The 23,935-nt window shown below is 34.8% G+C and overlaps 1 long non-coding RNA gene across 2 annotated transcripts; it reads left to right on the forward strand.

The window, feature by feature from the left end:
- Nucleotides 1-22,510: 22,510 nt before the first annotated feature.
- On the forward strand, nt 22,511-23,811 carry LOC127128896 (uncharacterized). Of its 2 annotated transcripts, none has more exons than XR_007806100.1 (4): nt 22,511-22,527; nt 22,954-22,989; nt 23,498-23,620; nt 23,710-23,811. It is a non-coding gene; the product is annotated as an uncharacterized LOC127128896 (long non-coding RNA). The 2 variants fall into 2 exon arrangements; XR_007806090.1 differs by having other exon boundaries at nt 22,954-22,980.
- The last annotated feature ends 124 nt before the right edge of the window (nt 23,812-23,935 follow it).

Raw genomic sequence — 23,935 nt, forward strand, 5'->3', positions numbered from 1 at the left:
TGGGGTTGGAAACGTGTATTGATCTTAGGATCAAGCATCTTAATGTTTATGGTGATTCCGCCCTTGTTGTTAATCAGATTAAGGGTGAATGGGAGACGAATCAGCCTGGCCTCATCCCATATAGAGATTATGGGAGGAGGATTTCAACATTCTTTACTGAGGTTGACTTCCATCATATTCCTCGAGATGAGCATCGGATGGCAGATGCACTTGCTACACTAGCTTCGATGATCGTGGTGAGACTCTAGAATGAGGTTCCCAATATCACTGTGATGCGCTTGGACAAACCAACTCATGTATTTGCAGTAGAAGAAGTGAAAGACGATAAGCCATGGTATTATGATATCAAGTGTTTTCTCCAAAGTCAGATTTACCCTCCTGGGATATCTATAAAAGATAAGAAAACTTTGAGGAGATTGTCTGGCAGTTTCTACCTCAATGGTGACGTGCTTTATAAGAGGAATTTTGACATGGTTCTACTCAGATGCGTGGATAGACACGAAGCAAACCTGTTGATGACTGAAGTCCATGAAGGTTCATTTGGCACTCATTCCAGTGGACATACCATGGCAAAGAGGATGTTAAGAGCAGGCTACTATTGGCTGACAGTGGAGTCTGACTGCTGCATATATGTGAAGAAATGCCATAAGTGTCAGATTTATACGGATAATATTCATATTCCCCCGACACTTCTCAATGTGATTTCATCACCATGGCCTTTCTCCATGTGGGGAATTGACATGATTGGCATGATAGAGCCGAAAGCGTCTAACAGTCACAGATTTATTCTCGTAGCAATCGATTACTTCACCAAGTGGGTTGAAGCGGCGTCGTATGCTAACGTGACCAGGCAGGTGGTTGTGAAGTTTATCAAGAATCAACTCATATGCCGTTATGGTGTGCCAGACAAGATCATTACTGATAATGGATCTAACTTGAACAACAAGATGATGAAAGAGCTGTGTAGAGAGTTCAAGATTGCACATCATAATTCTTCTCCTTATAGACCCAAGATGAATGGGGTTGTTGAGGCTGCTAATAAGAATATCAAGAAGATTATCCAGAAAATGGTTGTTACATACAAAGATTGGCATGAGATGTTGCCATTTTCTTTGCATGGATATCGTACATTTGTCCGCACCTCAACAGGGGCAACCCCTTTCTCCCTTGTATACGGCATGGAGGTTGTGCTCCCAGTAGAGGTGGAGATCCCATCAATGAGAGTCTTGATGGAAGCCAAGTTGACTGATGCTGAATGGGTCCAGAGTCGTTATGACCAATTGAATCTGATTGAAGAGAAGACATTGACTGCCATGTGCCATGGTCAGTTATATCAACAAAGGATGAAGAAAGCCTTTGATAAGAAGGTCAAGCCTGTTCCGAGAAGGTGACCTCGTGCACAAGAAAGTTTTATCTTTCGCGCCCGATTGCAGGGGCAAGTGGACTCCAAACTATTAAGGTTCATATGTTGTTAAGAGAGCCTTTTCAGGCGGTGCTTTGATACTTACAACTATGGATGGGGAGGATTTCACTCGTCCTGTGAATTAAGATGCAGTCAAGAAATACTTCGCCTAAAAGAAAAAACAGAATAGCTCGCTAAGTTGAAAACCCAAAAGGGCGACTTAGGCAAAAATGAGCATCTCGGTGGATTGAAAACCCGAAAGGGCGATCCAGGCAAAAGTTAGAGACATAAAAGATGAATATATATCCCACTAGATTGAGTACCTCACTCTGGGGCAATCTAGGCAAAAATTAGGGATTTGGCAAGTAACTGCATCCTGACAAGACTTTGTTCTACAAGTTGTCTTCTGTCAAAAAAAAAATTCGCTCAGTCATCGTCAACTGAAGCTTCAAATACATCGGATTCAGAGTTGGTGGAGAAATGATCATTATGTTCAATGTAGCCCTTTTCCAATATATATCACCAATTTCAAATTTGTAAAGATCCATGGAGTCTTGCCATGTGCAGACTACCATTCCATCAAATAAATTTGAGCCTTTATCCAATTCTTTGCACTCTTATTTATTTCTGTCCAACAAATATTTTGCATGTTTTAATTGATAAATATCATTGTTTTAAATAAATAAAATTTTCATAAATGGTGTTTAAACAAAGTGAACATTCACAATGACAAAAAGGATAATTGGGATATCTTAAGTGCTCTCCCAAGGATAGTATGATCTCCGAAAGGGTAAGACATTTGTTCATATTTCTAGCATACTTGTATCCTCTTCATTATATTTCAGGTTGTCTCCTCCGCGAGTGTAGAAGAAAATTATGCATCACAAAATCCCTAGAGAGTTTGGGAGTCTGGTCTTAATCTTCTAGATCCCCATTGAGGCTGGATTTAGCATTTGTGTTATCAATTATATGGTTGTCATCCCTTGTGTGGATTGACCTAAAATCCCTTATAGATTGATAAATTGAATAGGCTAATCTTTTCGAAGAAGTTGGTTTTCCCTCACTTCAAGTTAGAAATCTCCCCGCCAAAGTGAGCAGGAAATCCCCAGCATGAGCGGAATTCTCAACAAGTTTGGTTTGTAGCTTTTTCCCTGTGGACTTGTCTACTTTAATCTCCAACAGATTTGCTCCTCGATCATCCTCAGCAGAGTTGATCCCACTTTTTCACCTCAGCACGGTCGTCAGCAGTACTTCCCTAGTGAAGTTGTCTGATCAGAGCCTGTTTGTGGTTTCCTCCTGAGCAGAGTGGGTGATGAAGATGTTTATTTCCATCCCTAGTGGAGTAATGTTTCTCTTCTCCTTGGCAGAGATGATTTATCCAGCAGTGCGAGGAAATGTGTTGGTTTTGAAACTTTTTGATCGGTGGTTATTCCCCACAGAGTTTCATCCTTCCCCTGGATAATTTCTCCAGTAGAATGGCCTATACGACGGATCATATCCATGTTCAGTTCCCCAGCCAAGACTGTGCCTGATTGTAGTTTGGCATTGGAACTTCTGAGGAAGATGTGTTGATTCCTTCCCAAGCGAAGTGATTGGTTCTCTTTCCCCTGCAGAGATCATTGTTTTCCTAGTATTTGTTGCCCCATCAGATTGGAGTCTCCCCAGTGGGCCTGGCTTTCTCTTTTGAGACGTAGTATCAAATGTTTGTCCATTTTGATCCCTGGACCTGGTTGTGTTAGATATGTTTGTTTGTCAGCATTCATCATACATAAACCACGCATATACATGCATAATTATAACATTCAGATATTCATGTTACATTTCTTTGCCATATATCTTTGTTTGTTATCTCCTGCTATTTGGTACTATATGTTTCCCCAAAGCAGATGTTTGTGTCTAGTCTCTCCGTATAGAGTCAGCCCCATAGGCAGAAAGTATCTATCCTTTCTTCCACATTCCCCACTGAGTTATGACCTCGTGGATGATTGTTATTTCAGTTTCCTCCCAAAACATGTATCGGCATGGAATTTCTCCCCTGAGTTATATCCTCATTGGGTTGAGTCTTGTTTCATTTTGTGTCTCTCTAGTTTGTTCCTAGACTGACTACCCTTGTTATTTCACCTACACTTCCCCGAAGTTCAGATGAACGATTGCTCAGTAACTAGTAATTGTCCATCTCTTCCCCAGCAAAGTCTTTCGCCTTCTACCCAGTAACTGGTAGTTGTAAGTCCTATTTCTGCGGTTTTCTTCCCTCATACCGGTAGTCGTAAACCCCATTTTTATCCCCTTGCAGAGTTAACCTTGATTGTATCCATCCTAACCGATGACGGTTACCCTCTTTTGTGGTTTTCTACCCAGTAACCAGTAGATGTAACTCCCTCTTTATTCGTTATCTTTATCCAATATTCGGTACTGATATTCCTTCATTTTGAGTATATCTCCCAGTAACCGGTGATATATCTCCTGGATCATTGCTTTTGTCGATGTATCCCCCGCGAGTCATCTTTCATTTACCCTTTGTTTGGTAATGATCGTTTATCCTTTTGATTGGTCATCATTTTATACCCAGTACCCGGTATCCCGATGTCCTTCCTTTTCGGTCGATTTATCCTTTATTAACCTAGTAACCGGTTGTGGATGATCTTCCATGCGAGTATGTTATCTATGTTCTGGCGATAATAAATAATATATCTCATGCACTCTTCAGTCAAAGTCTTTTTCTTCCCCATTCGAGTAAGATTCATATTTCCTTATGGAATCGAATGCCCATCCTGTAATCGAGTTTGCTTTTTCAGCCCTCCTTTTGAATGATGAGTGTCTTGGATATTGATCCCAATTCACGCCTGGTTGGTCACCTATTATATGCCCAGTAACAGGTATCCCTGGTGTTCCTTCCTTTTGCTCCCTATTATGAGTTTTTGTCCCCTGTGGAGTCAGATTTCCCTGAGTTGAAACATACCTTTTTGGTCTTCCTCAGATGTTTTGGATGATTTATATCTCTCATCCTTATACCGGTCTTAGATATTATTTCTCCTTGAGCGTGTTGTTCTCTCACCCTTATACTGGTGTTTTGATCACATGTCTCTTCGAGCTTATTACCCAGTAACTGGTAATACCTCATCTTGTTGGTTCCTCAGCTGAGTCCTCTTTGGACATTCCCCATCGGAGTCCCTTGGTGGATTTTCCCAGCCCAAGTCTGGATTTTTATCCGAAGTATCCTTTGTGGATATTTTTGGTGTATTGACATATTCCCCAATACATGCATCTCTGAGTCAGCTCGAGTCTTTCCATTGATTTATTTTCATGGAAATCCCTTCGTGCCTCAGCAAGTTCTAAGTCGTGACCTGCTCACGCATTTTTATCCCCTTTACTCCCCAGAGTCTCTGTCCCATTGAGTGTAATACTCATATGGATTTTTTCAGTCTCTCCTGATTTCTTTTTCCTTTGTGGACATATATCCCCCACAGAGTATTACCTTTTTGCATACATACATTTGCATCATGAGGTCTCTTAGGGACCAAAATTCGTCTCTTTGTTATTATTTAAGCCCATTCTACCTCGTCGAGACGAAGATTTTAACCTTCACTTCTCCGGCTAGAATGACCTTAAATAGGGGCATCTGTAAGACCCCAATTTTGACCCTAAGATCCCTCATGGCATCATATCATTGCATTTTGCCCCTACCTCAAGGATCATAGCATCTTGGCTCCTTAACCTTTGGGTGGGAACTCTTGTGAGTTGGTTTGAGATCACCAAGCATGGTTGAATTGTATATTATTGCTCTTCTTACTTTGTTTACTAACCAAAAGCACAAAAATATGTCACTAATTTTGTTTGTTTTGTAGCTTGAGCAATCATAAGATCTGAGGCTCCCAGAAGACCCTATGCTCATTGATATGGCCAGATGAAGTTGAAAGCAAGCATGACAATGGTTCCCAAAGCTCTCATTCATCATATATTCCTCCCAAGTATCTCAATTCATCATTTTGATCAAAGCAAACCAGAGGGCTTGAGGCTTGTTTCCCAAGGAAACCCTAATTCATCTATCCATCAACTGTGCCTTGCTCATGAAGCAACCTCAACCCATGATCAAATTCAATCAAGGGAAGTTCTTCCATTCATTATTTCATGCACATTTGAGCTTATTTGAGTTCCCTCAATCATTAATTCATCAAGATTTGAGGCATGAACTTGAGAAGTTGATCAGTCAATTCATCTGACTATTTCGAAGTACATTGAGACCTAACTTTTAATGTGTTTGTCAAATGGAGATGACCCCAAGGGAAAATATGTTCTTAAGAACCATATGAACAACTTTCATGTTCATCAAAAATTGATTTGAATCTTGGAAGGTCATCATCCATTTCAAAACATTATAGGTCATTTTGACTGAAACCCTAATTTTGGGTCAACTTCCCAAGAGCATAACTCATTCATGTTTCATTATTTTGAGGTGGGATCAAATGCATTGGAAAGTTTAAGATGTCTACTTAATTTGTTATGTTGGACAAATTTTCATAATCCTAAAATAAATACATGTGAGAATGAAAAACATTATAGGTCACTTTGGACCAAAGGCATTGAAAAGATCTACAACTTTGATGTTGAAGGTTTTGTCATTTGGAGCTTGTATCATTGAAACAGAAGGGCTTGAATTTGGCCCATTTTGGAAATTTTCACATACACATGTTTTGCACCTTGCACTTCATGATCAATTTTCACCAATTTCCCAATTCAAAATGAAGTTTTGTTCAACATAACAATTAATCCTCATGTCAAGAGCTTTCCAACCATTACCCATAAGGCTATGTTTTATTTTTGGAGGTACCATTTTCGAAGAGGAGAAAGTATTGGTACATGTTTAGAAACTTGATTCAAACTTTATGCATGAACCAAATACACCACATCTGCACGTCCAAAACACATTTGTTGATGTTAAGCATTCATTTCCAATCAGAATTGGGCCCTCCATGCGCCTGTACAGGCCCATGCATGGAGGCCCTCTTCATCAATGCACATGCTTTGCTCATGCATGCCTTGGCTAATTGCTATAAATAAGTGCATCAAGCTTCACAATTACACAACCTGAAGGCGTCTGTTATGCTGCAAGAATCCCTCCATAGCCTCACTTAAAGGAACTCTCTCTTTCTTTTCAAAAATTCAGATCTAAATTTCAACTACATTGGTTGATTTCTAGATCTATAGTTCCTAAACCTTGCTCATCTTCATCACTAGACTACACTGCAAGCATTAGCAAAGGAGAATTGTGCTCTCAAGATCCACATTTCAGAGGTGGATATCCAAAATTATTTTCTTCGAAACTCCTTAATTATTGTTGTCTTCTTGCATTTATTGGGTTGGCTGAAGTCCTCTCATCAGAGGCAATTGATTGATGCTTTGAATTTTGAAAATCCATTAAGTTTCAGTTGAACACCACAAATTTCAACCTCTGATTTCTCTCTCCATGGAAGTCTAGAGTGGAAATAGTTGGCACAGGGGTGATGTACATCACCCCAGCTTTCCATTGATGTGTAGATCGTGGCATTTGGTTGAGGTTGCCATGTCTGCAACTCTCACCGGAACCGGGGGTCTCGCCGGAGAAGATGGTGGGGTACACCATCATCCCAACTCCAGATCAAATCCTGGTCATGCGATCTCATTTCCAGATCTAATCTGGATCCTCCATTGTTATGACTTATTTAATGGCAGCATGTTTCACATTGACTTGAGTGTATGTTGGACGCGCGCATATGATCCATGTGATGTGCCAGCTCAATTAATGAGCTCCTGATCCAACGCCTCACGTTTTTTCTTATTTTTATTTTCTGATTTTAGTTTCCATTTTATTTCTTTTAATCCATTTCATTTCAAAAAAATCATATCTCACTCATCATTGGTCCAAAAAATGTGAGACCAATTGCATTATTTCTATTTTAATTTCTAGTGTCTAAAAATATTTTTTAATATTTTTTATTTAATCATTTGATATTTTTTATGAATTTTCTCTTTTCTGGTAATTTTTAATTCATTTTAAATAGTTTTCAATATCCAAAAAATACAAAAATATTTTCCAAACCTCTTTGAATGATGATGGATCTATGAAAAATATTCTCATCAATTTATTAATTGATTTGAGATTTAATTGTGATTTTAATTCAATTAGGTTATTTTTATGCATTTTTAATTGATTAAAAATAGTTTCTAGTTTCTAAAAATGCTGAATTTTTTTGTCAAACTTTGTTTGACCTTATTGAACTTAGGACGATCCATTTGGACTTTTCAAAGTTGATTTGAAATGGATTTGAAGTTTGACATTTATTTGTTTATTTTAATACAAGTATTATTTTAATTTTGAAAAATACAAAAAATATTTTATTTTTTTATTGACTTCTAATCTTCATTTTGCTTCTGTTTACTAATGTTTGACCTTGATTCCATCTATCTTTGATCAATGTATGTTGATTACTTCATTTGGATTTCCATTAATGCACTTTCTTAGTCATCTTCTTCTTCTTCTTATTTTTCTTTTTTTGATCAATGGGTTGAAGATTAGTGGTTAGCCTTGATGTATGGGAAGTTTAACCTTCCTTGATTCAAATCTAATTCATCTTGATCATAGATCAAGTGAATGGCTTTTTATTAAGGATAGGTTGCTTCCTAATCAAGCAAAGAACCTAAATCAATACAAGATCATTTCTCATCTTCTTTTGGCATAGCAAGTTGTAGGAGCTTGATTCACTAATCAAGATCTCTAACTTGTGTTATTGCCTATATTTTATTGACCGGCCTCAAATAGGTGTGGCTACTACATTAGTCCACTTACGATTGCTTAACATAGCGCTAAATTTGCCTTATGGCACACTAACACTAACCATTGACTATTAACATTTAATTCTTGCACTTTACATTTATGCAATTTACTATTCTTGTACATATTATTCATTTGCTTTTGCCCTTTGCTCATTTGAGCACATGTTTATGTTAATGCAATTTGCCTTTTGCTCACTTGAGCACATAATTGTGTATATATTTTTGTGCTTGTGTTTTGTTTTGATTGTTGTGAACCAAATGCAAAATGGACAAAAGGACTTAGATTCTAGGACATTCCCTATGCAAAAATGGAGTAAAAAAGGCCTTAATGTTGAAGATGGATTAGAAGGACCAAATCTCTAAGCTCATCTTTGTCCATTCCTTGTTTGACATTATAGAACTTTTTGATGTGTGTGTTCTTGTCTTAGGGATTCCTATTTGAGCCAAAGTGAAGAACCATTGTGATGTGCATCTAAAGTGAGAGATACAAGATCCATTGGAAGATTCCTAAGAGCTTTGCTTGATTGATTGATTGCTTGAGTATACACTTATTTGCTTGCTTATTCCAAAGGATTGGAGCTACTTGGATCATCAATATGATCTCAAGAAGGGAACTCCATTTGTGGTCTTATTTCTTCTCTTTCATCTCTTGTATTTTAGGACTTAGCCATTATTCTTCTTCCCTCCACTCTAACCCAAGCCAAAACTTTTGTGCAAACTTGTCTTCAAACATTAGAAACCTAAGCATTATGCATTTGATTTTCAAACTTTCTTTTCATAACACTTAATTTTAATTGAATCTTTAAGTCAACTTTGACCATATTTTGTAAATACTTTTCATTGGTAAATATAACTCATTCAAATGTTTTGTGGTTTCAATGGCCACTTTCTTATCAAAACTTTTCATAACCTTTAGCTATTAGGTTTGAGTTATCCTTGAGGTAGATATAATACTCACCTATATCATTAGTGATGAACAATGAGTCTTTCATGCTTATTATAGGGTTAACCCCTCACTAGCATGTTGAAGCTATCCTCACATGGTGGATTTATGGTTTTAGGTTGAGTTTTCTGCCTTGGATAACAAAATACCTTAAGGCTTTTGGACCAATCAATTTACCAACTTGTTTTTAGATTTTTACCCCGAACTACGAGGTTTTGATCCTAATCTTTTTTAAGATGGTACGTAGGCAGTGGGTTTATCCATTCAAACACAAAATTGTAAATAATTTGTACATTCTTCTATCATATCTCCAATCATGTTTGCACAAACAAATTTTCACAAAATACCAACCTACCTTACAACAAGTGTGAAAAGGGCTCCCTAGGAGTACCTAGGATGTTTTGGGTGCTTAAAACCTTCCCATTGCATAACCAACCCCCTTACCCAGATCTCCGACATTTTTATTAGTTTTTGATTCGATAAAACTTCTCGGTTTTTGTTCGCTTTCTAACCTTTCCTTTGGATAAAATGAAGTGCGGTGGCGACTCGACTTGTATGGTTTACTTTTGATTTAGTCCATAAATCTAAAGGTAACGAATACCCCGCTACACAATCCAATAGACAAGAATGTCATATAGAAACCCACTTTTCCTTTGGACTTTAAATCAAGCAATATCAATACGCAAGTAGAAAAATTAAGAGCAAGGCATCAAATAAAGATAGCCACATCCAAGCAAGCAACTTCACAATCTTCTTCTTAATCTTCCCATGTATTAGATGGCATACTCCTTGAATGGCTCAAAATAAGGAATTAGACACAGGTTCAAAGTAACATTTGCATCAAGACCATGTAGCAGATGAACTCAAGTGGATCCCCAATACTTGCAACAGATGGAAGCTTAAATCATAATAACTTGGTCTCAGAAATGTTGGCATTGGCCAAGTCTTTTTGCATAGGGAATGCTGCCTAATTCTAAGTCCAAAGCTTAGATCAAATCCAACAGTCTACACAAACATTTTTTAGGTTTTTTTTGTTTACTAGGTATTTCAAGGTCCTAAGACCACAAAAACAAACAAGATACACAAACAAATATATACAATTGCAATATATGGCTCAAGTGAGCAAAATGAAAATGGCATAAACATAAACAAGTTAAATGATATGTAAAATGGCATATAAAATGATAAATGACTCTAATTTAAAGTACATAAAGCAAATGACTTGAAACTTAGAGAAATAATAATAAAAGTTAGTCAAATTAGTTGGTTAGATGTTAGTGAGGTTTTACTTTTCAATTGATTAAGTCATTCTTTGGAGAACACTCAACCCTCTATTCACAAGCATAGATCCTTGAACCAAGACATCTTCCAAAGGGAGGAAAAAATCCTATGTTTCCACACAATACCATGAAAGGGGGGAGACTTACAATCTCACTTACTAGAATGCTTTTCTTTTGGGTCAAAAATTATTGTTATGTTAAGCAATCGTAATTGGACTTATGTAGAAGTCACAATTATTTGAGGCCGGGCAATAGAAACTTTGGTGTTAATGCATGTTAGAGATATGGCATAATGAACTATACTCCTAAAACATACCACACACAAAAATAAAATGATCAAAGGATGAACCTAATCTCATCCATACTTGTATTGGTTCATCTAACAAGAAGTAATTGATGAACCAATTAGCCTTAGGATATTGAGATGTCATTGGTAAATGGAAGGAGTATGATAGAATGGGATTGAAGATGAAGAGGGAGGGGAAATGAGACAAACACAAATTGGTCATGGGTGGAATTTCATCAAATTAAAATCATTCATTCATTTTGGGAGATGAAATGTACATTTCATCAATCCCCTAAATCCAATGATTTTAATCCAACAAAAGTCAAATCAACCATGACCAAGGCCCAAACACATAGTCAAACTTCACAAGTCAATAAAAAGGGCTCAACATAATTTCTACACAATTAATCAAATAAAAATCAAACTAAAATGCATTTAAATTAAATTATGTTTGATCAAAAACCTAAAACCTCTTCAAAACACCAAAATTATGTTTGAATTTTTTTGGTGAAAGTCCCATATTTTTTGGATTAAAGGTGAAATTAATATGAATTAATTAAAAATAAAGAATTAAATGAAATATTCAGAAATTCAAAAAAAGGAGAGCCATCTGATCTCCCTCATTAATTGAAGTGGAAGATCAGATGGATGGAAACACGCGTTCCATATGTTCCCAAGTCAATGCGTGTACATGCATGGTGATTAGAAGCAACACATGATATCCTATGGATGAGATGCATGACAACACATCACCGGAGCTAGGGCTCCGGTCTTTTTCTCCGGTGGATCTCACCGGATTGGTCCACCATCGACCATCACTAAAATGAAAAAGCAAGACATGGATTTAAAGAAAAAATGCTTAGGAGCTTGAATCTGGCCTTAATTTTATCCAATTCCAAGTATATAAAAAGATACAGGGATTTGAATTTTGAGGATCATGAACTTAGTTGCTTTGATTTGACCTTAAAGCCTATATTTATAGGACTTCAAACAACCAAAAATCACAAATAATGGTGAATAATTGAGAGAGAATCAAAGAGATAAAGTTTCTGAAAGATCACCTTCGAGTTGATCCAATTCCACTTGATCTTGATCTGGATTTGATTGCTTTCTTTTCCTCTTGCTTGCAGAAGTCAGTTGAGATGAAAAGGGAAGTGAATTTTTGGAGTTTGAACTTCCAAATAGAAGATGAAGTTCAAGCTCAATTTCAAGAGAAATCTTCAAAAGTTCTATGGCAGTGGGGGTTTGAATACGTCTAGCAAAGCTTTGGCAAGGTGTTGATTCTGATTCTGAAGCCTTGAGCTTGTTTAAATAGGCAATGCACTTGATATTTGCACCACTTGAAATTTGGCCAATTTTAGAAACTTATTTGCATGGGTGCATGGGAAATGATTTGGGCCTTAGGAATGATGCAACCCACTTCTAATTCGTGTGCAAAGTGTACTGAATCCATCATGTGGAAGCATGCAAAAGATTTTGATCATTTGAATTCAAATTTTGCCAAAACACTTCCCATAATGAAGCCATGCGCAAGTCCCTCAATTTTGATTCAAATGAGATGATCTTGGACTTTTTGGAACTGTGAGATCAAGGGACACAATTTTCATGTTGAACACTTTTTCATTTGAATCTTGGATCATGATGAATTTTGAGGTGGAAGTTTGGGAAATCAAACATATTTGAAAATTTTCTAAGTCCCAATTCAAATGTTCACTTCTTCCACCTTGAATAACTTTTTCTATGGACTTCAAATGAGAAATGTTCCTTCACCAAAGTTATCTCTCTTTCAAACCTCTTCAATATGGTCACAAATTTTACCTCATTTGGATTTGGCATGAAGGAGGTATGCATTTTAGAAGTTGAGGAAAATCACTTGTTCAATGGTATTGGCCCAAAATGACCTATAATGTTTCCACTTGGCACATGCATTTAAAAGTTTGATTTGAACTTCCTCCAAACATAAAAGTTGAATTATAAATCTTGAATTTGATCAGGGAATTTTAATGGCCTTCATATCATAAGAATTGAGCAAGTTATGTTCTTGGGAAGTTGACCTCCAAACTAGGATTCAGACAAAATGACCTATAATATTTCACCATAAAAAATGAATTTCCAAGAAAAACTAGATCTTGACTTCAACATAAAAGTTGTTTGGAATGTCATTTTGAGTAATGTTTCTCTTCAAATCATTTTCATATGAAAATTATTGTAGGAGATAGGGTCTAGGGAACCCCAATTTTGACTAGTTGACTTTCTCTGGTCAACCACCATGAACCATCTTGCTAGCTTGACGTTCTCTTGACTTTTGGGACTCATGGAGGATCATATATGCATAAGATGATGTAATGTGAAGTATCCCCTAAAATATTTGATCAATTGTTGAAGAAACTTCTTGAGGAAGTCACACAAGATACCCAGATGAATTAGGGTTTCCAAGGTAAACCAACTCCAAACTCTTGATGTTTTCTTGATCAAAATAACATGTGAAGAACATGGGGATCCATATATTATACTTAGAGCCAATGTGAACCATTTCTTGATTGAGCTCCTTCCATTGAGGGTCTCAAACCCTAGATATAAGCTTTATAGAGCATAAGTGAGCACACACACTACCTACAAAAGCAACAAACTATACATTGGCATATTTTTGGTATTTTGGTTAGTAAATAATAGAAAATTAAGTATGATACAATCAAATGTGCTTGGTGATCTCTCCTAATGCAAACCCAATGAATGAGGGGTAAGGAGGATGCCAAGTTGTGATCCCAATGCTAATGCATATGATGAGATAACATGAGGGGTCTTAGGGTCAAAATTGCGATCTTACACTAAGCTACCGAAAATAAATTGCAGAAAATAAAGAGTTTAGGGAAAAAGAGAATAGTGATAACTATAAAGGTTTCGTAAAAAAAAGGACCCACTCCTCCCCTCAATAATTGATTTTGAGAGTATATAGTAAACTTTAAGAGCTTGAGTAGGTAATACTCACGAACCTCATTATACAAGTAAGATGGTTGTCTTCCAACCAAAAAACAAGACTCCGGAATTTAGCAGTTTAATTCTTTTCTTCCAAAACATGGATTGAAGAGGTTAGTCCTTGTTCCACAAATGGTAGATCGAAGCAATTAGTATTCTTTCCACAAGAACCTTGGCGCGGTTAGTCTTCAAGCATCTAAACAATATTTGTAAACTTTTAAGATGAGTTGAGCTCACAGATATTAAACCTTTGTTTTAAATGGGCTAACTAATAACTTGCGAGATTTTAATACCAAGATATTCTCAAAATGAGGGAATGGACATCTATTTATAGGCTAGACATTGGATCAAAAAGGAAATTGATTTTAATTCCTTTTAATAGAATCTAATCGATTAGAACCATAATTCTTAACAATATAATCTCCAACGATAATCAATTACAAATTTCAAAAAGGGAAGAAAAGATGGCTACCCGTTATACCTTATTAATATGATATCGTAATCTCTTAGAGCTTGATTTTGAATGGATCTAATCGATTAGATAAGTGCCCCAATTGATTAGATAAGGAAAAACTTTTCCCATAGCAATTATGATTGCTCTTTACTCATTTAACATGATTTCAAGACATTATAGAAAATATTTTCTTAAGAAAAATCAATTTGAAAATAAATTTTAGTGTGTGTGTGTGTGTGTGTGTGTGTGTGTGTGTGTGTGTGTGTGTGTGTGTGTTTAGCCATATGCGTTTATGAGAATGCCCTTTTTCTTTACACAATATTCTCCCAGGATAAGGTCGAGCTTCCTTGCCCTTAAAGACTTTTTCACATGCTTTAATTTTTAGGCACTTGCTTGAGTTTATCTGAGAGGAGGCTTGAGCTTATATTCCATTTGGTTGCCATCACCGGATAGTTAATCCCATCAAACCATAATACTTAAGTTTGCATCTTTATTTACTTAATAACTTATGTTTGACTTTGTTAGAATACATTTGAGTTATCATCAATTAGTTGTCATGATTAAAAGTTCAACAATAATTGTTGTCCGTATTAAAAGCATATCGCATGTTAAATAAGGTTCCATATTCTCCCCTTTTTAGATGATGACACAACATCTCTCAAGGGAGGTGGAAAAATAAAGTAACACATATGTTGGGAGTGATTAACCCCCCTGAGTTAAACAGAGAGTATACTCTACTCCCTCTTAGAGTATACTTGTCCCCCTTTATTGAAATCAAAACAGCGAGTAAAGATGCATTACAGAAAGTAAATATGCAAACATGGGAAATTAATAACATATAAATAAGGAAACATCAATCATGTTATTACTAAGAATTCAAATTACATAGGGGAAATTCGCAGAAATTTGAAAGTACAAGAATTAAATTTGTTTAATTGAATTTGCAAAAACAACAACAACAACAACAAGAAATTTGAAAACAATGGAGAGATTATTATACATCAATATCATCATGAAAAATATTTCCTTTGGTAGTTGATTCTAGTAGGAATGAAGTGTCAGACTATGAAGTGGATCTTGTCATTAACTGCATCTATCTTTCCACTTATGACTTTGAGTATGTCTTTGATTGTGGGTGGCTAAGGAATGAAGTTATAGAAGATGTCTAATTATATGGGTACTTCTTGACTCTTAGATTTTATTTTCTTCTCATTTGATGGGGACTTTTTAGTTATTCTTCCATTAACGATCTCAAACTTCATTGATCATAAGCTAGATTTTTCAATTTTTTTGTCTCTTCATTGAATTCTTCAACTCCAAAGTTATATTTTGTTTCTTCCCAAATTTTTGTGACTAGGTTCCCTTGTTGAAGCCATACTTCTTCTTTCTTATTCTCCATCATGTATTTAATTACTTCTTATACCTAGTTTATTTTGACTTTATATTCTATTAACCATATTGTTTCCACACTAGGTTCGGTTATGAGGCTGAAATTGCTTTAATTTTCCTTGGAAAAAGCATGTGAATAATCATGTAGTGAGTCATACGACTCTCAGGGTGAATGAATTCAACAATAAATTAATGGGATATGGATGATGATGGTTCCTTCATAATGGGGAATACCCTAACATCTCTATAAATTCTTCCACTGAGAAAGTTATTATATGCCTTTTTCAATTCACTTCTAAGTATTCCATCAGTGATATCAAGATTTGAAAAGAACATTTTTACCAATAATGGATATATACTTCCCGAGGGCATACATAGAAAGGTGGATAGGTTGGGTTCTTCTAAGATTTTGAAGAATTTGAATTCTTTGAAATCTTTTGGATCTAGAGTGTGAGTTTTTACAAAAGATCGGTTGGCAAAGAATCAGAAAAATCTTCTTATTGTTTGTTGGTTAATAAGTCAGAGAAGAGATTGGAAAGGCTTAGCCTTTTAGGGTTCATGATAATTTTTTAAGAATAATATCACACTTAATGTTTGAGTGAAATATGTAATTCAAGAGAATGATGGATCATACCTATCTATAGCATGCCATATGAGAACTTGACCATGTATTATTAGCAAGCTTTTAATGTAGATTGTACTGATTAAAGATCAATTCAAAACCTTCCATGATTAAGTGAGCTAATCAATTAGCTAAAATCACTAATCAATTAGTTTTTCAAATTCTTCAAGACTTTGTGAGATCTTCATTAATGTTAAGATTTGGTTTGCTTGAGGCACAAGATTGGCTTGGATTTGATCTAAAATTTTGCATGCCAAGATCTTCTAATCGGTTTTCAAAACGTGCTAACCGATTGGGCCTTTGTGGTTCAGCCTCTTTGGTGCTTATTGAGCCTTGTGTGCTTGAAGTCACTTGTCCAAGAAGTGGTATTAAAGCCTAAATCTTGTTAAGTTCTAATTGTTTCATGAGGAAAAATGATTTCAATCTATTCATTAAACAAGCCTTCATTCCTTAAAGGATAAGGGTATAGTTTATGGTAAGAGAAAATGAAGTTTTTCAAAAAATGGATGGATCATGGTATTTGGAAGGTTGTAAGTGAAGGTCCATTTGTTGTTACTCACATATTTAATGGTGTTGTAGAAAACAAAACCTAAAAAGGATTGGACCAAAGATGATAAAGAAAATATGTAACGCAATGTGAAACCGAAAGTTGTCATCACTATCGCTCTCGGTCGTGACGAGTTTTTTGCGAGTTTCTCACTGCGAAACTACAAAAGAAATATGGGACATCTTCGAAATCACCCATGAAGGTACTAGTAAGGTTATAAGGGAAAGTTTGGGATCATTAAACCATGAGTATGAACTCTTTAGAATGAAACCTGAAGAGACAATTAAATAGATGCAAATACGATTTACCCATATCGTGAGTCCTATGAGCATTTTGGGGAAAACATTTTCAAATGAAGAATTCATTATAAATATTCTTATATGCATACATCGTAGTTGGCAACCTAAATTCACTATGATTTGTGAATCTATGAATTTAGAAACCGTGGACATAGACACTCTCTTTGGTAAATTGCAAGAATATGAGATGAAGCTGAAAAAAATGGTTGATGATGAAAAAGATAACATGAAAAAAAGGAAAAGTATTTCACTTAAAGCTGCCAACATTGAAGATATGGAATCAGAAGATGAAGAACTACAAAGTGAGATTAATAAATTCGTGAAGCTCATGTTTTAAAAACTCAAGGAGTTCCTAAGGCACGAAAAACAAAGTTAAAGACTCCATGAGCAAAGTGAAGAAAGTTCATCATCCATTCCTACATGTCATCAATGCGGACAGAAATGGCATATAAGACCAAACTGCCCTAAAAACCTGAGAAGAGACCAAAATCAAAGAAAATTCAAGAAAACCAAAAAGAAAGCATACATATCCCGGGATAACGATAACATAAAATATTTAGATAAAGAATAAGAAAACCTCTATTTCATGGCAAATCATCAATAATATAAGGCAACCTATCACTTTTCCTATCAAGGTTCACTTTTAATAAGCTAACAAAAGAAACGAGTAAATTAGAACAAATTACCTCTACCTCCAGAGACACTATCTCTTCCCTTGAATTAAGAAAGAAAAACCTGTTGGAAGAAATAGAAAGTCTTAGAAAGAGACAATATAATCTACTTCAAAACTCGTTCTAATCTCATAAAGCCTTATATGAATCTATCAAGTGTGATAGATGTGACATTTTGAAAAAGAAAATTCATGATCTTCAAACACACTTGATAAATTCACTAAAGGCACTGACAACTTGAATCTTGTGTGAGGAAATCAAATGGCATCATACAATAATGTTGGTCTTGGTTATGTACCTAAGAACTATAATAAAAGCTTTAACAATATTTGCACCCTACCAACCAACATCTAAATGTAAAACCCTAAAATGTAATTAATGTAATAAAGACTACCATATTACCATGTTCTGTTTTATAAAAAAGAGTCATGAAAGTAAAGAAAGACATCCTCCTTCATATTTTTATAAAGAATATTTTGAATGTAAAAATAGAAAGATGTATGCTCATAATGTGTATTTCACTAACATCAAAGGATCCAAAAAGATATAGGTATCAAAGGTAGAAAAGTCAATTTGAGATTCAGATACCGATAGTTGCTCTTCAAATGACACAACTGAGGAAATAAATATGTTCTATAGTTTCACTCTTATGAGGGAAGCAATATCTTTTCTTAACAACAACAAGATAAAATCATTGAATCTTTAAGTTTTATTAAGATGCCTAATATTTCCTTTAGTTGTTCAAATTAATTATAGCTTTATTTCCCAAATTACTTAATATTAAGTAAGTTGTCTAACAAACCTATACAAAAAATCTCTGCAACAAACCTAGTCTTCGTTTAAGAAATACTACCCAAACGTTGAGATAGTTCTTTCTTTCTTCATATGTTTTTTACTTATTTGTTTTAATCTCCGATTTTGTAAGTCTATTTATTTTATTTTGTTGTTAGTGTCGATCTATTATTGTACTATACTCATTTAAATTATCAACACCTTTTCAAATACTATTACCTCTTTTTTGTATGATGATAAAAAGGGAGAAAAACACTTGGTTTAAAAGGGAAATAATTTACTCTTGTTTCTCTAAAAAAATTCAACTGTATATTGGAAAATACTACTTCTCATATATGTTTTGACATAGTATTAGGAGTAACTCTGTAACTTGTTTTCATTTGTTGTTTTATATATTTTATAAATTAAAAAATTGTTTGAAATGCTTATTTTCGTCATCATATATAAGTGGGATAATGTTGAATCAATGTGATTTCAAGAACAATGATCTATCAATTGAGTTTTGATGATAAATTGAGTTTTGATGATAATAAAATGTAAGATAATAATTTTATTCTCCAATGTTAGTTTCATGAATAGAAACCAATTGAAAAATACCTTGGAACATTGTACTCTAAATGAGTGAGTAAAAACAAATTATCTGATGTGATAATTTGAACTCAATATGAACCTATCAAAATATCATCTAGCATAATTATCAAAAAGAGATTGTAAGAGGGTATTTGGTAAAGTTTTATCTTGGCATGTTGTCTAAAGACCACACTTAGTTATCCATTGGTTAACAGATTACATCATTAAACTACATAAAATTAGGGGTTTGAATTTAGTTTCTAACTTTAAAAACACTTTGGTAACCCACAATCTCAAAGATCAAAGAAAATAATAAAGATAAAAACACAAGTACTTTTATCCTGGTTTGGTGTTAACGAAGTTACTTTTAGTCTAACCACCTGAGTGATTTTTCCTTCTAAAAAAGGACTTAATCTAATAATCAAACTGATTATACAACTCAAAGACACACAATCTAAGACTTCTTGAGAAATTCTAACTATACCTTAGTGTTTCAAGGAAATACAACTCAAACACTAACTATCAATGACTTCGTGATAATTTTGACTAAACATAGTCTATCAACGAAATTAACAACTATTAATAAGGTTGATTGTGTTTACAAGAGTGCTTATACAAATAATTTTTTCATCAATCAACGATATAATTTATATATTTGGGACCCATTTCTCAAGTGATAATTTTGACTTCGTGATAATTTTTTCATGAAAAGATAAAGACTCATTATAGTTTTAGGACCCTATTTTACTCCTTAAGAATTTCGTTGCCGAATATTAAAATCATCTGTTTTGTCGTTTCCGTCATATTTTTAGGTAAAAAAATAATGATATGTTATTTTAAAAAAATGTTGCATGTGATATGAAAATGCATAATAATTAATACCAATTAAATTCCAAAAAAACTCCAAAAAAAAAACTCAAAATGTTCTAATTAATCCAACTTAATAGTTTTATATCACCATATAATATATAATATTTCATGTCATTTAAAATATGTCACAGAAATTGAATCTAAAATTGTGAGAGAGACTAAAATTATGTCATTTTAACATAAAACAAACAATAACTATTATAAAATATAACATTTTTTTATCTTGTTCATTTATTCCACTGAAGTAATAATTCATTTTTAAATGCTTTTACTTATTTTTTAATTATTATAAAAATTTCACCAAGTGCAAAATAACAACCGTTGTATTAGGTTAAGTAATTATCATTTCAAATTTCAGCACCAATAATTTTACATTTTTTTATTACAAAAACAGTTTGTCCCTCTAATTTTTATATTTATATTAAAATTATACCATTTTTTACCACAGTCTATAGTAACAACCATTCTAACAAATATAGAAATTTACTCATGGTTGGTACTATCAATCATGGTGAAAAGTATTACATATATATAAATGAAGCTTTTCTCATTTCTATACAGAATAATCATATCTCCTATTGCAAAATCCTAATATATCTCTCACGCCTTATCTCAATCTATATTAACATTTGCACATCATTTCTTCATAAAACTCTAACATATATTTTCTAACTCATACGGATTAAGGAAAGCTTTCACGAAACATGCAAGACAGAAACACGAAACTCATTTTTTTGACTTCCTCTTCTCATTTCATATATGTGAGACATTTCCACCATTCATATTATGAGTTATGTTATTGTTGTGTCAAAACATTTGTTCTTTATGGATTTTTGTTTATCTTGTTGAGATAGTAAACCCTTATAGGTAGTATGTTGTTAAGTTTTATTTATTTATTTTGTTGTTTTAATTGAGGTTGTATGTTGGTGTTTGTGTTACTTTTAATGTTTTTGTTGAGTTATGTAATTTTTTTAGGTATGTTGTTATTTATATATAGATCGTATATTATTATTTGTGTTATTGTAGATATTTTTGTTGAGGTATGTGAGTATTTTTGTTGAGGCATGTTGTTGTATTGTTAAGGAAAGTCATTATTTTTGTTGATAAATGTTATTGTTTGTATTATTGGAGGCGTTTTTGTTTAGGTATGTTGATGTTTTTGTTGATGTATATTGTTGTTTTGTTAAGGTAATTTATTATTTTTTGTTAATAAATATTGTTGTTTGTGTTATTGTAGATGTTTTGGTAAGTTGTATTGATGTTTTTATTGAGGTATGTTACTGTTTTATTAAGGTAAGTTATTGTTTTTATTATTGTAGATGTTTTTGTTGAGGTATGTAGAAGTTTTTATTGAGGTGTGTTGTTTTCTTATTGTTAGTTTTTGTTTTTGTTGATAAATGTTGTTGTTTGGATTATTCTGGATGTTTTTGTTTAAGTATGTTGGTGTTTTTGTTTAAGTATGTTGGTGTTTTTGTTGAGGTATGTTGTTGCCTTATTAAGGCAAGTTGTTTTGCTATTGTAGATATTTTTGTTCACTACGCCAAAAATGACTTTTAACAGCGCATCTTAGACAGCGCTTTTAAAAGAAAGCGCTGTCTAAGGTTAAAATTAAAATAAAACACGGAAAATGTTCCAAAAAAATAATGAAAGCGCTGTCTAAGGGGGGGTCTTAGACAGCGCTTTCTAAAAGCGCTGTCTAAGACCCCCCCTTAGACAGCGCTTTTAGAAAGCGCTTTTAAATATAGACCTTAGTCAGCGCTTTTGATAAAGCGCTGTCTAAAGTCTTTAAATTAAAAAAAAAATTAAAACCAAAAGCGCTGTCTAAGGGGGGGTTTAGAAAGCGCTTTTGGAAAGCGCTTTTAGAAAGCGCTTTTGGAAGTCTTCAATTCCACGAACACATAATCACAGAGCTTCTCGAAGACACCAATGGCGGTCTCGTCATTCTCTCTTCAGGTCTCTCTCTATCGAAACTCATTTCATCTCTTCTCCTTCTTCACTCCACTTCTCAGGGAACACTTCTCATTCTATCTCCTTCCTCCGCCACTCTCAAATCCAAAATCAATTTCCATCTCAAAACCCTAAACCCCCAATTCTACCAAGTCCCCGTCGAAATCACCGCCGACCTCCCCGTTAACCACCGCCACTCCCTCTACTCTTCCGGCTCCGTCTGTTTCATTACCCCTAGAATCCTCATCGTTGATCTTCTCACTAATAAACTACCTGCCTCAATTATCTCCGGACTCATCATCCTCAACGCTCATTCGGTTTCGGAGACTTCCACTGAAGCTTTTATTGTTAGGATTTTTCGTTCTCTCAATCGAAGTGCGTTTGTTCGTGTTTTCTCCGATAGGCCACAAGCGATGGTTTCGGGTTTTGCGAAGGCGGAGAGAACTATGAAGTGTTTGCATATTCGTAAGCTGCATCTTTGGCCGAGATTTCAGGTTTATGTTTCGCAGGAGCTTGAGCAGGACCCGCCGGATGTTGTCGATATTAGGGTTCCGATGAGTAAGTACATGATGGGGATTCAGAAGGCTATTGTTGAAGTTATGGGTGCGTGCTTGAAGGAGATGAGGAAGACGAATAAGGATTCAGCATGCAACGGTTGCTGAATGAAAGGTTAGGCCAGGATCTTTTGAATATTGTATCAATTATGAATTCCAGTGCTAAAAATGATGAAATCATATTGAAAACCTGTCATGAAAATCAGCTGAACTTACATATACCAATTGTTACCTATTAGGTTAATTATGAAAGTCAGTAGAAAGAAAAAGAAAGAAATGGATAGTTGTAATGAGATCATGAACAGGAATTCCCAGTTAGTTAACTATTAAATCGAATGGCTGCAATCCTGGGTTAGTTTGAATGTCATTTTGAGGCCCCTTTTGGAGAATGGAGATTAGTCTAAACTCATTATTTAATCTCCAGTAAACAGTGGAATTACCCTTAATTGTCATTTCATTTCATTACTTAAAGGTGAAGCTTGAATTGGATTTGCATTGGCCTGATGGTTTTGTATGCTTACTGGCTGTTTATCATTTGCAGGATTGGTGCTTAAATGGTGATGCAAGAGTAAGTCAGGTTTGTTGAACATTGACTCAATCGTTCAGATGATGCTTGTATTTTATCTGTGATGTTAACTGTCATTCTTGTGGCACTGTCAAGGCAATAGTCCTGCAATGATTTATGTTGACTAAACTACTGCAGGTTGTATTCTTGTATTTTCCCAAATGCTGCCTCATGTACCCTGCATAATGGTTTTGGAAAAAATAGGCAGTGTGATAGTGCTCTTGTAACTGCCATACCTTCTATACATTGCAGGATCCATACTGCCCATGCCTGTTAATGTTTGGACATGAAAGCCTAATGATGTTATGTGTGGATGGCTGTATTGCATTGCTGCATGACTTGATGTAGTTATATTCTGTGTTTTAAAATTGGTTTGCAGCATGGTTCAATTGGTAGGCATTGTAGAACTTTTGTGCATTGCTCATGGTTAATAGCAGTTCTGACTTGGCTCTGCATTGTTTTGGCTGACATTTCAAAGCCTATACATGATGGCTTGATGCATTGCACTTCCATGATGCAGGTTTACTGTGGCCCTGAATGTTGCAGCACGCATACCTGGTTCTATGTCAATTGCAGCCTGCTACCACAATTTGCAGAGCCACAAACTGACTGCTAGACCATAGTGTCCTGAATTTGCAACAAGGTAAAAGTGTCCTGAACTTGTAATATGTTACTGCCCATGAACAATTATGGTATGATGCTTTGACATTTTCTTGGTGCAGTATTTTGTAGGCTACTTGAACTTGGCATATGCTTCCCATCATGAACATTTAGACATTCCTCCATGGCCACAAACAAAGCTTGCTTGGAAATGACTACTTCTCAAGACACGGAGGCTGGTAAGTTATTTGGATCTTTAGCCTGACAGTGTTTTATGTAAATAGTCTTGAGAAACTTTTGACTAGGACTTCGTGTACATTCTTTCTTTCCTACTTTTTAATCCAATTCTCTTGTTCTG

This window comes from Lathyrus oleraceus, chromosome 1 (assembly GCF_024323335.1).
Source record: "Lathyrus oleraceus cultivar Zhongwan6 chromosome 1, CAAS_Psat_ZW6_1.0, whole genome shotgun sequence".
Taxonomy (NCBI): domain Eukaryota; kingdom Viridiplantae; phylum Streptophyta; class Magnoliopsida; order Fabales; family Fabaceae; genus Lathyrus; species Lathyrus oleraceus.